General features: G+C 40.8%; 1 protein-coding gene across 2 annotated transcripts in view; it reads right to left on the bottom strand.

The window, feature by feature from the left end:
- EPHA3 (EPH receptor A3) overlaps positions 1-12615 on the bottom strand; it is a 508285-nt gene that overhangs the window by 123533 nt on the left and 372137 nt on the right. The gene's annotated exons all lie outside the window — the stretch shown is intronic.

The raw sequence follows: 12615 nt of genomic DNA, 5'->3' as shown, positions 1-12615 counted from the left end.
CTGTTTTCCTCTATAGCTCCAGGTCATATGCTAGGAATACGCCATAAATCTCTATTTTTCTAACCAAGATATGGAAACCTATGACATGTAAAATATTTTTTTACATATGGTAGCGGTTACCATCTAGTTACAAATTTTCAATACGTTTCAGTCTGTAATCTTCATTCCTTCATCAATTTTCAGACCTAAGCTGCCCCTAGTTTCAGATTTTTTTTCTCATATGAATAAGTCCATCACAGTAAGACATGTTGGATGTAAGGTCTGTGTGTCCTGGGTCCTGATTTCTTCACTAGCTCTCATGTATGAGCACAACTTCATTACTGAAAATGATCACCTCTTCTACAGCTCAAGAAAGATCATGTGCACTCCTTCGTATCTAAATCCTGATTGAACCGCCCTCCCTAAAAACTTGAGTGCTTTCCTCCCTCTCTCCAATCTGATCTGGAGTGTACAAACCCCTCTCCTCGCTTCTGCTATCTCTTACACTGACAGACTTTAAAGCAAAGAGAGATGTTAGAATCAGAAAGTAGCTTCTAAACCTTTACATTTCCCCAGTCGGTTTTCCTGCCTTTAGCTGCATTGATATCAGAACATACTCATTTGGAGTACAGATAGTGGCAGTGATGGGTCAGCCCCTGTCTCCTCCTCATCATCATCATCTGTACTCCAAATGAGAACTTTCTGATATCAATGCAGCTAAAGGTAGGGAAACAGAATGCAGAAAATCAAGGTTCTGGAATGCACTTACGTAAATTTTTTACAATGACTTGAGAATAGGAGATCAGGCAAAACTCAATTTCGGATTTTCCTGGGAAATTTAACTCACAAGCAAGTTATCCTCCATTTATTTAATGTCCCTTATTATGCACTGGGATCTATTCAGAAAAATCATATAAAAAATAGACAAATGCTTATACTCATCTCTCCGGCCATTCCGCTCTTGAACCTCACCTGACTTGTTCCTGTCACATATTCTGATGCTCCGCCGATCACGCTAGGATTCTAGTTCTGATGAGACCAGAGATGGTTCTTCGCAAGTGCGCCAAAGGATTCAATGTCACGACATTATGATTCATGACCTTATGCAAGTGTGTGCAGAACCATCCCAGACGTCAGAGCCAGAAATCCAGGACTATTGAGAGCGGCGGTGATAAGAAGATGTGGCGAAGACCAGACAATGATGGTGAGGAGTGGAGGGGCTGGAGAATTTAGCACAGTATAATGATTTTTTTTTTTTTTTAACATTCTGAAATAGAAAAAAATTGCAAAAGCGAATTGCAAAAATAATCTGCATTTTGATGAATGCTAATTATTGGAAAATTCGAGTAGAATTCAATTTCACTCCAATATATTCACTCATCTCTAATGAAGGCAAATCTCAATATAAAGTGGTTTTCAAAGTTTTATTAACTTTCCATGCTGAACAAAAATAATTAAAAAAAAAAGAAAAAAGTTTAGCTTTTCTTTAAGTTTTCATTCAAGCAGGAAATGAAAATTAAAAGCTCAATACATAGATTTATGTACATAGCTTTTAAAGGGATGGTTCCCCTTTGTTTACGAGCGCTCTGCTCTCCAGCCTTACGGTTTCCTGATTGTAGTAAAAATGGGAAGTCATGCTTGATTGACATATTGGACCAGAGGCAGCTATGAGCCACTAACCAAAATAATGTGCTCTGGATGGTGCCCCAAGATGCAGCTTTGCCCCTGTAGCATTGGCAGTGCAGTGGTACTGCCACTGGCTGGGAACGGGAGCTAACAGCGCTGTAAAGTCAGGATCTGCCTAGGATTACAAGGCCATATAAGAAGACATTGCTGAGCTGGTTACTTTCCTTGGCACTTGGGAATGGTGCTATATTGTGCTGAGGCGTTAACAATAGATGTTGGGTATACACGCTAATTAACACTTCTTTCCTCAGGATTGTGACAATGTTGTGGGCATTCCAAAAATGAAGGTGACACAGTAATAAAGAAACGACCACGTTCTATCAGGTGTAATTCGCAGACATTATAAATAGAGGGGATATTTAGCAAACATAGTCAGCTCTAAATGTGCTGCTGCTGAACTACATCATCACATATGGTCAGTCAGAATGAATTTGTCTGAATTTCCAGCATAGTCGATAAGCTGAAGGTGCTGCTGATCGGCCCCATCTATGGATGCATTTATAACATCCCTAAAGTCAACTAATTTCACTATATATGCACATAATCAGAGGTGGACACATCATTGGTGCAGCCTGTACAGCCACAGGGGCCCAAGAGGTAAGGAGGCCACTACCACCTACAAAAAGGTAAAACTGAACATTATGATGAGCCCATATATATAGGGCCCATATATTGTTCATCCTCAGGGGCCTCTCCTGTCTGTATTCACTCCTGTACATAATAAATACCTCACAGATAGAAGTCTCAACTTTGTGGACAGTCAGCCATAGCACATGGAGGTGGCTAGTAACAGGCACATCCAGAAAGAGCAGTAGTCGTGAATTATGTGGTACTCCCTGCAAAAGTCTAATGACACTGATAAGAACAAACAAACAGATATTTACTCATACATCAAAATTTTATTTTGACAAATAAATTTGCACAAATCTCAATACTGGAAAGCTTAGAATTGCTCTGAAAATGCAAGTGGGGGAGATCGAGAACTTTGCTGACCATATGAGCTATAATTCTACAGAAGAGAGAGAGAAAGCCCCACTGATCATAAGAGTTTACACTCTACAAGGGAGAGAGAAAGAGACAGGACCCCACTGACCATAAGAGCTTACACTATCCAGGAGAGAGAGGACCCCACTGACCATAAGAGCTTACACTCTACAAGGGAGAGAGGACCCCACTGACCATAAGAACTTACACTCTACAGGAGAGAGAGGACCCCACTGACCATAAGAGCTTACACTCTACAGGAAAGAGAGGACCCCACTGATCATAAGAGCTTAAATTCTACAGGAGAGAGAGGACCCCACTGACCATAAGATCTTACACTCTACAGGAGAGAGAGGACCCCGCTGACCATAAGAGCTTACACTCTACACGAGAGAGAGAACACTAAAAGTAAGAGCTTACACTCTACAGGAGAGCAAGAGACAAGACCCTGCTGACCATAAGAGCTTACACTCTACAGGAGAGAGAGGACCCGGCTGACCATAAGAGCTTACACTATACAGGAAAGAGAGAACCTCACTGACCATAAGAGCTTACACTCTACAGGAGAGAGAGGACCTCACTGACCATAAGAGCTTACACTCTACAGGAGAGAGAACTCCGCTGACCATAAGAGCTTACAGCCTACAGGAGAGAGAGGACCCTGCTGACCATAAGAGCTTACACTCTACAGGAGAGAGAACTCTGCTGACCATAAGAGCTTACAGCCTACAGGAGAGAGAGGACCCCACTGACCATAAGAGCTTACAGCCTACAGAAGAGAGAGAACGCCGCTGACCATAAGAACTTACACTGTACACGAGAGAGAGAACTCCACTAAAAGTAAGAGCTTACACTCTACAGGAGAGAGAGGACCCGGCTGACCATAAGAGCTTACACTCTACAGAAAAGAGAGAACCTCACTGACCATAAGAGCTTACATTCTACAGGAAAGAGAGACTTACTCAGTGACTCTAGAGATGGAAAACAGCTCTGCTGAACAAACTGTGCTCCACAGAGCACCGCTGATCTGTGATGACCCAGGTACTGACCACCAATGTACATGGTGTGATAATCCACTAGATTTCCTAGGTGTTAAGCATTATGAGGAGGCCTGTGGGAAATGAAAAATGGCATTATCCTGCTCTCTAATGATTCAGCCGTGTGGGAAATGGTGCCTGGCAATTTTTTTATTTTTTGTGATCCGCAAATCGAATCTCAAAATATTCAAATTCTTCTCAAACCGCAAATTTCAGGAAATGTAACTCAAACTCATTCCTCCGAATATCAATCCACTCATCTCTAGTGCTAAGGCTCCAAAATGAAACTTTGCTCTTTGTGTTGGAAAGCCTTGTTATTACACTGGATGGATTACTTTTTGTTATATAAATAATAAAAAAATGACAATATCTCTTTATATCTTATTAAACGAGAACCAGTTTTCAAATTGAACCAAGACCGACAAAAATCAAAGAAAAAATAATGTAAAATGGAACCAAAATAAAGCTAAATCTGCTTTACTGGTATCGTAATAAAATTTTAAACATTATTTTTGCTCGGGTCTACTTGCCAAATCGCTAGCCTGTTCTTGTTGCAGTTCACAACATATTGTTATCATAGTTTGCATTAAATTTTTATTTACAGTCACTACCGATTCCAGCAATCTAAGAACAAGTGTATAATTGACTTTAATTCACATGTAAAAACACATGTGAAAATTGGATGTGGAGAGCTGCACCCAATGGCTGTAACAATGCGACTGTGGGTGGCATATTGGATTTCACTTCTAATGTATGTTTACATGAGTTTGTGTAAGGGCATCACTTCTACGCTCATTTACAGCTGCGGCTTTTCAACAGTTGTGTTAGGAAGGAAGCAGCGGATAGTTATCTGATGATGAATACTCGGCCTTTTTTGGCACACAACATTGCTAGAACAAGTTTTCTGTATATATTCATGGATAAAGTGTCACATTTACATGTTTTTATCTGTCATTCTGGTAATTAGAGTCATTTAAGGAAAGATTATGGCTTAGTGGTATAATTGGTGCTGTCTAATTATAAGACATCCTGTTATGTAGAATATGGCATCCAGACTGTATAAGAAAGACTTCACTCTTCGATAGATTTTCAGATTTTCCATTATTTTGCTATATTTCCTTTACCATGTTAAAAAAGATTGATTTGATTCACCTTGAATCAAAAATACTGCAAACCCTCTTTTGCTTCAAAAAGTTTTAGTCTGTGTTCAACCCGATTCAAGCTGTTTAACTCAAAATCAGCCCTAGTAATATCCAGGTGACCTCAACATATATAGCTATGGGTTCTTCATTGTGTTTATGTCACACACTATCTGTACAGTTTGTTCAGTATTTTATTGCTTTCTTAACTTATTTCTAAGGATAAGCTGTGACGTCCTCTTACTATCCAGATTCGCCACAAAATGACTGCTGTAATTCTTGTTTCTGCTTTTATACAGGCTTCCTGGTTGGATATGTAATGCATTGTGATGGGATAGCTACAAGCCATTATGGATAAGCCTGCCTGAAGTCATGTCATACTTTTCTGATTGATTCAGTCTTCTTCAATGTGTACTATTGCAACAGTTGTGGAGTGATTTGCAAATTGTTTGAATTGAGTTCAGCAAATTCCACAAAATTCTACACAATTTCGATTTGAATCAAATTGTTCGGCTCATCTCTATCTTCCAGACAACTCATTGAGTCTGAGCAAAATACTGCTGCTTGTCAATGCGCTTTCATCATGTATTTGACCCATCCACTGATTATGTAGATCTTCAATCATCATGCTCTAAGTAGAAGCTCTACAGCTATGGGGTCATGCTGATCCTATTTCATAGCGTACCAGTCAAGAAATTAATCGTCACTACACGCTTGTTCTAGTCTTGCACATATTGCTCCCTTCAATGGAGCTTAATATCTTATGAAGCAAGACATAGTCCAAAAGCCAATATTTAGAAACTGATAAGGTACTCACCGACAAAAGTTGATTCAGTCTTTATTCCATAAAAAATTGTAAATTACTGGCAGAAGGGTAATAGCCATACTCCCTCATTCCACTTCAACATGACAGCCGTTTCGCATGTCAAAGGACACTTTTTCCAGTTGCACCTGAAGAAGCATCATGTGATGCGAAACGACCATCAAACTGAACTGAGATAAAAGAAATACAGCTATTGCATCTGAAAGAAGCATCATATGAGATGCAAAATGGCCCTCGTGCTGAACTGCTATTGCTTGTCTAGCTGTATTTTACCATTGTTTATGGAAAAAGGACTGCGTCAGTTTTTTTCGGTGAAAGACGCATAATTTCCCACCTACCTGGACCGATTTCAGGTGCTATATGCATTGTCACACTTCAATACTATATCAATTAATTAATTATTGCTTGGTTTTTAAGAGAGAATTAATTATATTATTAGTGCAAAATGTAGTAGTGTAGTGCAAAATGCGTAATAGTAAGATTCCATGGACCAGGATCCATGAAATAAAAAAAAGAGTATATTGTATATTGAGGATGCAAAGGAAGAGTCTCACCCTGGCACTTGTAGGGACTTGAAGGCCTCAACCATTCCTCATAGGTATTGTCCAACCCCAAATATCAAGTACCATAGGCAGATTACAATGAGGGCAATCTGGGCTACTGCCTGGGGCCCAAGGTTCCGGAAGGGACCCATGCATTTCCCCCATTATAATTCATAATCGCATGTATTTCTCACTGCCGCAAATGGTTTATATGATCCTGCCTGGCCTGGGACCGTGCTGACACATGTTTAAATTACCACCACCACAGGCCCGCCCTACCGCATGACGTCTGGAAGGACCCAGCATACACAGAGGGGGGCGGCTGTTTAAAAGCTGAAGTGACTCACGCACCTAACTTAACGGTCGGCCGAAGAGGTGCCGGCTCCCACCTTCCATGCCTGAGCTGAGAAGACTGACCAAGCCTGCCTGGTCTCCTGACTCTCTTGGTCCTCCTCCTCCTCCCAATCTGGAGTTATACACTAGTGTGATTGAACCCTAAACACTCATGGAATTTCCTAGGTTAGAACACCCTTTTTATGCATTTTATTAAGAATTGCTGTTTACTGCCTGAAATGAAATCTCTACATTTTGGTGAATTCACAGCTTGATCCCCAGCTAAGAAGAAGAAACACGATTTGTAGAACAAGTATTTCTTGGTCACAAGCATCAGAAAATACCTAAATAAATAGATCAGACTAGCACTTTCACTAAAATTGTATTCCTCGCTGGTCCTGCGCTCCCTGGCTTTTATCATGTCACACTTCCAATTCTATCTCCTGTTACTTTATCATTTTTATTAAATGTTTGGAGTCAACCTATCTCGTTTATCATGTTGACACATGCTTGTTGAAAAACACTTAGAATTTATGGCGTATGCCCTGGCTTTTTACTGTACTCAGATGTAATGGACTGTTAAATGTGCATGACAATAAAATTACATAAAACCACCACTACACCTCTGGGGTAAGCAGCGGGGTATAAAATCGCACCTGTATAGAATATCACCATGCACTTCAGGAATGTGTAAAACAAGGAAAATTCATCATTAAAATTGATTGATGTTTGATCAGAATTAACTTTATATTCTTAAAATAAAAAAACACAAATTAAAAAAAAAAATACAAAAGGTACATACAGTTGAAACCAGAAGTTTTCACTCACTATATAAAAAGACACATATGCATGGTTTTCTCAATATCTGACATGAAATCAGAACAAACCTTTCCTGTTTTAGGTCAATTAGGATTACCATAATTATTAATATTTGCCAAATGACAGAATAATGAGAGAGAGAGAATGTTTTAAGGCATTTTAATTACTTACTGCTAAGTCAAAAGTTTACATACACTAAGATTACTATGCCTTTATACAATTCTGGACTGCTCATATGATGATGTCATGTGTTTGGAAGCTTCTGATGTTTTTTTAATGCACATCTGAAATACACTGCTTCTTTGTGTAGCATCTTGGGAAAGTCTCAAGAAATCAGCCAATATATCAGGAAGAGAATTGTGGACTTGCACAAGTCTGGCTCATCCTTGGGTACAATTTCAAGATACCTGAGGGTGCCTCATTCATCTGTACAAACAATTATATGCAATTATATGCAAGTACAAATAGGAATGTGCAGCCATTATACCGCTCAGGAAGGAGACAGGTTCTGTGTCCCAGAGATGAACGTGCTTTGGTCCAACATGTGCATATCAACCCAAGGGCAAAAGCAAAAGACCTTGTGAAGATGATGGCGGAAGCTGGAAAGAATGTGTCAATATCCACAGTGAAATGAGTACTGTATCAACATGGGCTGAAAGGCCACTCTGCCAGGAAGAAGCCATTACTCCAAAATAAACATAAAAAAGCCAGATTAATGATTGCAAATGCACACAGGAACAAATACCTTAATTTTTGGAGACATGTCCTGTGGTCTGATGAAACTAAAATTGAACTTTTTGAGCATAATGACCATCATTACATTTGGAGGAAAAAGGGAGAAGCTTGGAAGCCTAAGAACACCATCCCAACTGTGAAACATGGGGGTGGCAGCATCATTTTGTGGGGTTGTTTTGCTGCAGGAGGGACTGCTGCACTTCACATAATAGCTGGCATCATGATAAAAGAAGATTATGTGGCAAAACTGAAGCAACTCAAGACATGTCTCAAGACATCAGCCAGGAAGTTAAAGCTTGGGCAGAAATGGGCCTTCCAAATGGACAATGACCCGAAGAATACTGCCAAAATGGTAACAAAGTGGCTTAAGGATAACAAAGTCAATATTTTGGGGTGACCATCACAAAGCCCTGATCTCAATCCTATTAAAAATTTGTGGGCAAAGCAGAAAAGGCAGATGCGAGCAAGCAATCTACAACCCTGGATCAGTTACACCAGTTTTGCCAGGAGGAATAGGTCCAAATTCCGACCAACTATTGTGAGAATCTTGTGGAAGGATATCCCAAATGTTTGACCCAAGTCATTCAGGTTAAGAGCAATGGTACCAAATACTAATGAAATGTATGTAAACTTTTGACTTTGTATAGTAATAAATATGCCTTAAAACATTCTCTCTCTCTCATTATTGTGGCATTTGGCAAATATTAATAATTATGGAAATCCTAATTAACCTAAAATGGAAAGGTTTATTCTCATTTCATGTCAGATATTGAGAAAAACATGCATATGTCTTTTTATATAGTGTATGTAAGCTTTTAGTTTCAACTGTAAAAATTACTATTTGTATCAAAACTTTAATTCCTTGCTTTCATTAAAAGAGTTGTTTACTTTCAGTAAATGAATCTAGATTATTTTTATTAAACAAACCACACCGTACTCCTTCGCCGGGTGCACCGCTAGATCTCCGCGACTTGTCCCGGTGTCTGACATCATGTTGACAGTGCAGTAGCCAGTCAGTGAGCGCAGGGACTCTGAAGATGGAGTACCATTTAGACTGGCTGAGCCGTCGAGCTTGCTGGTGTTGCAACCAATGCCAGACACCATGAGCTTCGGCAGCGATTCACCGGTGGATCCGGGGACGGTGAGTATAGGGCAGTATGTTTCTCTACAATAACTTGCAACCGTAGATGTTCATTTACTAAAAGGGAACACCCTTTTAATTTCATATAAAAGGACAAAAAATTGAAAACATTGTGGCTTTATAAGAAAAATTCAACTGATAACTAGGGATGAGCAGACTCGTGGATGTTTGAGTTCGTTGGGTTTGACGGAAATCTCTCTTTACAATTCAGGTCCGCTCTTCTCTACTGATAACATCTACATACGTATAGAAGTTTCCCTGATGTGACAAGTCTAGGGCCACATTCATACCATACTATACAGATAGAGCAAGTACCCATTTCAGTCTATGGCCTTCTCACGGTTTTATTTGTCTTTTTGAGGCACACCATCAATCTGCAAAGTAAAAAGACACAGCCATGTCCCACTTTGGTTCAATTTTGGGAACCAAATGTGCCATTTCTAATGCTCAGGTCTACATTTCAAATGAATAGTGCATGGATATCTTACACGTTGCATGTGGGTGCTGTCCTTTTCAAACATGGGGGGGTCGAATTCAGATGCCAGCTGACAGGTACGTAAAGAATGCAACACAATATAATTGACAGATTTGAACACCTCACCTTTGGGACTTTTTTTGTTTTGTAATTGGGTTTTGTTCAAACTTTTATTAAAACCTAATATTGTTTTCTCAAAAAAGCTCCCAGTATATAAGTGTAAAAAAACCACTTTATATTATTAGTAGATTGTATCACATACCTTTCGTTTCACTCATAGAAATGGCATTTTTTATCACAGTCACAGTCAGTCATGGTCCTGTTCAACATTATTCATGCCCATCACATAGTGATTGATTGCAGTGACTGGTCTGACTTCACGGCAATGACCTCGGACGTCCCGCGCTTGTGCACTGCCCATCAGCTCCCCAGGCATGTGTACTGAATCTGGGTGTACGTCCCCAACTTCTTCTTTCATGTGTGCGCATGCTCAGGATGCAAGGCCCCATGATAGTTTATGAGTGAGCATGCTATGTGCGCCACTGTTTACCTGCTTGCCGCCGTGGAGCATGCGCACATGTGAAAACAAGCTGGGGACGTACACCCAGATTCAGTGCACATGTCCGCGGAGATGATGGGCACTGAAGGATTTCATAATAATAGTGAATAATTTTGAACAGGACTATGACTGACTGAACAGAGAAAAAGTGCCACCCATTTGACAGAAACTAAAGGTATGTGAGGCAATTTACTAATGATATAAAATGTTTTTACACATATATACTGGGAGCTTTTCTTTGAGAAAAGAATGTTAGTGATGAAAATTGCATCACTAACAACATACTAGGGACAGTTCAAAACACAAAAACGACATGAAAGGTTCCCTTTAAAAAAGTACAAAACTTATAGAGCTGGGATGAACCTCAGGTTTGTGTGAAGTTTACGGCCCACCGTGACCTTTTGTCTGGCTCCCAGGCAGATTCCTGGGTACCGCAGTGCTGCATTTTGATGGCTGCCGCCCCTTTAATTTCTTCTTACTCTATGAGCACGTGCACATAGCATTCACTAATGAACACTGCGGCATGTGCAATGAAAGATTACGTACTTTGTGAGCAGAAGAAGAGCGCAATGCTTTCCTGTCTCACAGAAGAGGACCATGGCGGTAGCTTCTCCTGTGATAACTTTAACACAGCCCCATATCTCCTGTGATGTCTATACTGCAGCCCCATATCTCCTGTGATGTCTATACTGCAGCCCCTTATCTCCTGTGATGTCTATACTGCAGCCCTGTATCTCCTGTGATGTCTATACTGCAGCCCCGTATCTCCTGTGATGTCTATATCCTGCAGCCTCATATCTCCTGTGATGTCTATACTGCAGCCCCGTATCTCCTGTGATGTCTATATCCTGCAGCCTCATATCTCCTGTGATGTCTATACTGCAGCCCCGTATCTCCTGTGATGTCTATATCGCAGCCTCGTATCTCCTGTGATGTCTATACTGCAGCCCCGTATCTCCTGTGATGTCTATATCGCAGCCTCGTATCTCCTGTGATGTCTATATCCTGCAGCCTCATATCTCCTGTGATGTCTATACTGCAGCCCCTTATCTCCTGTGATGTCTATACTGCAGCCCTGTATCTCCTTTGATGTCTATATCCTGCAGCCTCATATCTCCTGTAATGTCTATACTGCAGCCCCTCATCTCCTGTGATGTCTATATCCTGCAGCCTCATATCTCCTGTGATGTATATACCCTGCAGCCTCATATCTCCTGTGATGTCTATACCCTGCAGCCTCATATCTCCTGTGATGTCTATACTGCAGCCCCTCATCTCCTGTGATGTCTATATCCTGCAGCCCCTTATCTCCTGTGATGTCTATATCGCAGCCCCATATCTCCTGTGATGTCTATACTGCAGCCCCATATCTCCTGTAATGTCTATATCGCAGCCCCGTATCTCTTGTGATATCTATACCGTAGCCCCATATCTCCTATGATGTCTATATTGCAGCCTCATATATCCTGTGATTTCTATGCCACAGCCTCATATCTCTTGTGATTTATACACTGCAGCCCAACTTCTTCAGTCTCGGTGTCTCCTATCTAATGTACTTACAGCAGTCTCGGTGTCTCTTATGTGATGTATATACAGCAGTCTCAATGTCTCCTATGTGATGTATATAATGCAGATCTGCCACTGCTTGAGTTCTATAATATGTAAGCAGGAATGAATTTCACACTCTGAGAAGACCTGCAGTGTAAAACACATCTGTGTTTGGTACAACTTACAGCTGCGAGTTCCTTACAAAACTTATGTCACGGGATTACTGCGACAGAGAAGAGCCAGAAGACGTCAGCATTCTCCTACTCATGCACGTATTTCCTGAATCTTTCTAAGCTCTATGTAGTATCGTTTCTCCTTGCGGAGAGTGACATGTTAAGCATGTCGAGATGTGGAGACTTAAAGCCGCAACTCTACTAGACTAGAACTCTAGTGCCACCTATTAGAAGTAGCAATCCTAACAGTCAATGTCGACCCTTTAACGAGCCTTGTCACATGACTTAGGATAATAGCCAAACCAATCTCAATTTGTAGACACTGTGTTTCAGGCTACTGCCCCTCGTCAGTGCAAAGCAGAGATCTGGTTTGGCTGTATGAGAGGCGTCTGACCGGGATCCAAGAAGTATCGTTTCTCCTTGCGGAGAGTGACATGTCAGAGGCCTCTCAATCAGCCAAACCAGATCTCCACTTTGGACTTCTAATAGGCGGCACTAGAGTTCTAGTCCTCTTCCTCTCTGAAGAGACAATTTGCAAGCTCTATGTAGAAACAGGAGGTCAATTTTCCCTGTATGAGTCATCACTGCAAAAGTCCCTGGCAGGGGAGAGGTAGGAGCTACTGGATCAAGAGTTGAAGAGGG

Source organism: Ranitomeya variabilis, chromosome 3 (genome assembly GCF_051348905.1).
Source record: "Ranitomeya variabilis isolate aRanVar5 chromosome 3, aRanVar5.hap1, whole genome shotgun sequence".
NCBI lineage: Eukaryota > Metazoa > Chordata > Amphibia > Anura > Dendrobatidae > Ranitomeya > Ranitomeya variabilis.
Note: the sequence above shows the minus strand (reverse complement) of the source record. Positions and strands in the feature narration are given on the sequence as shown.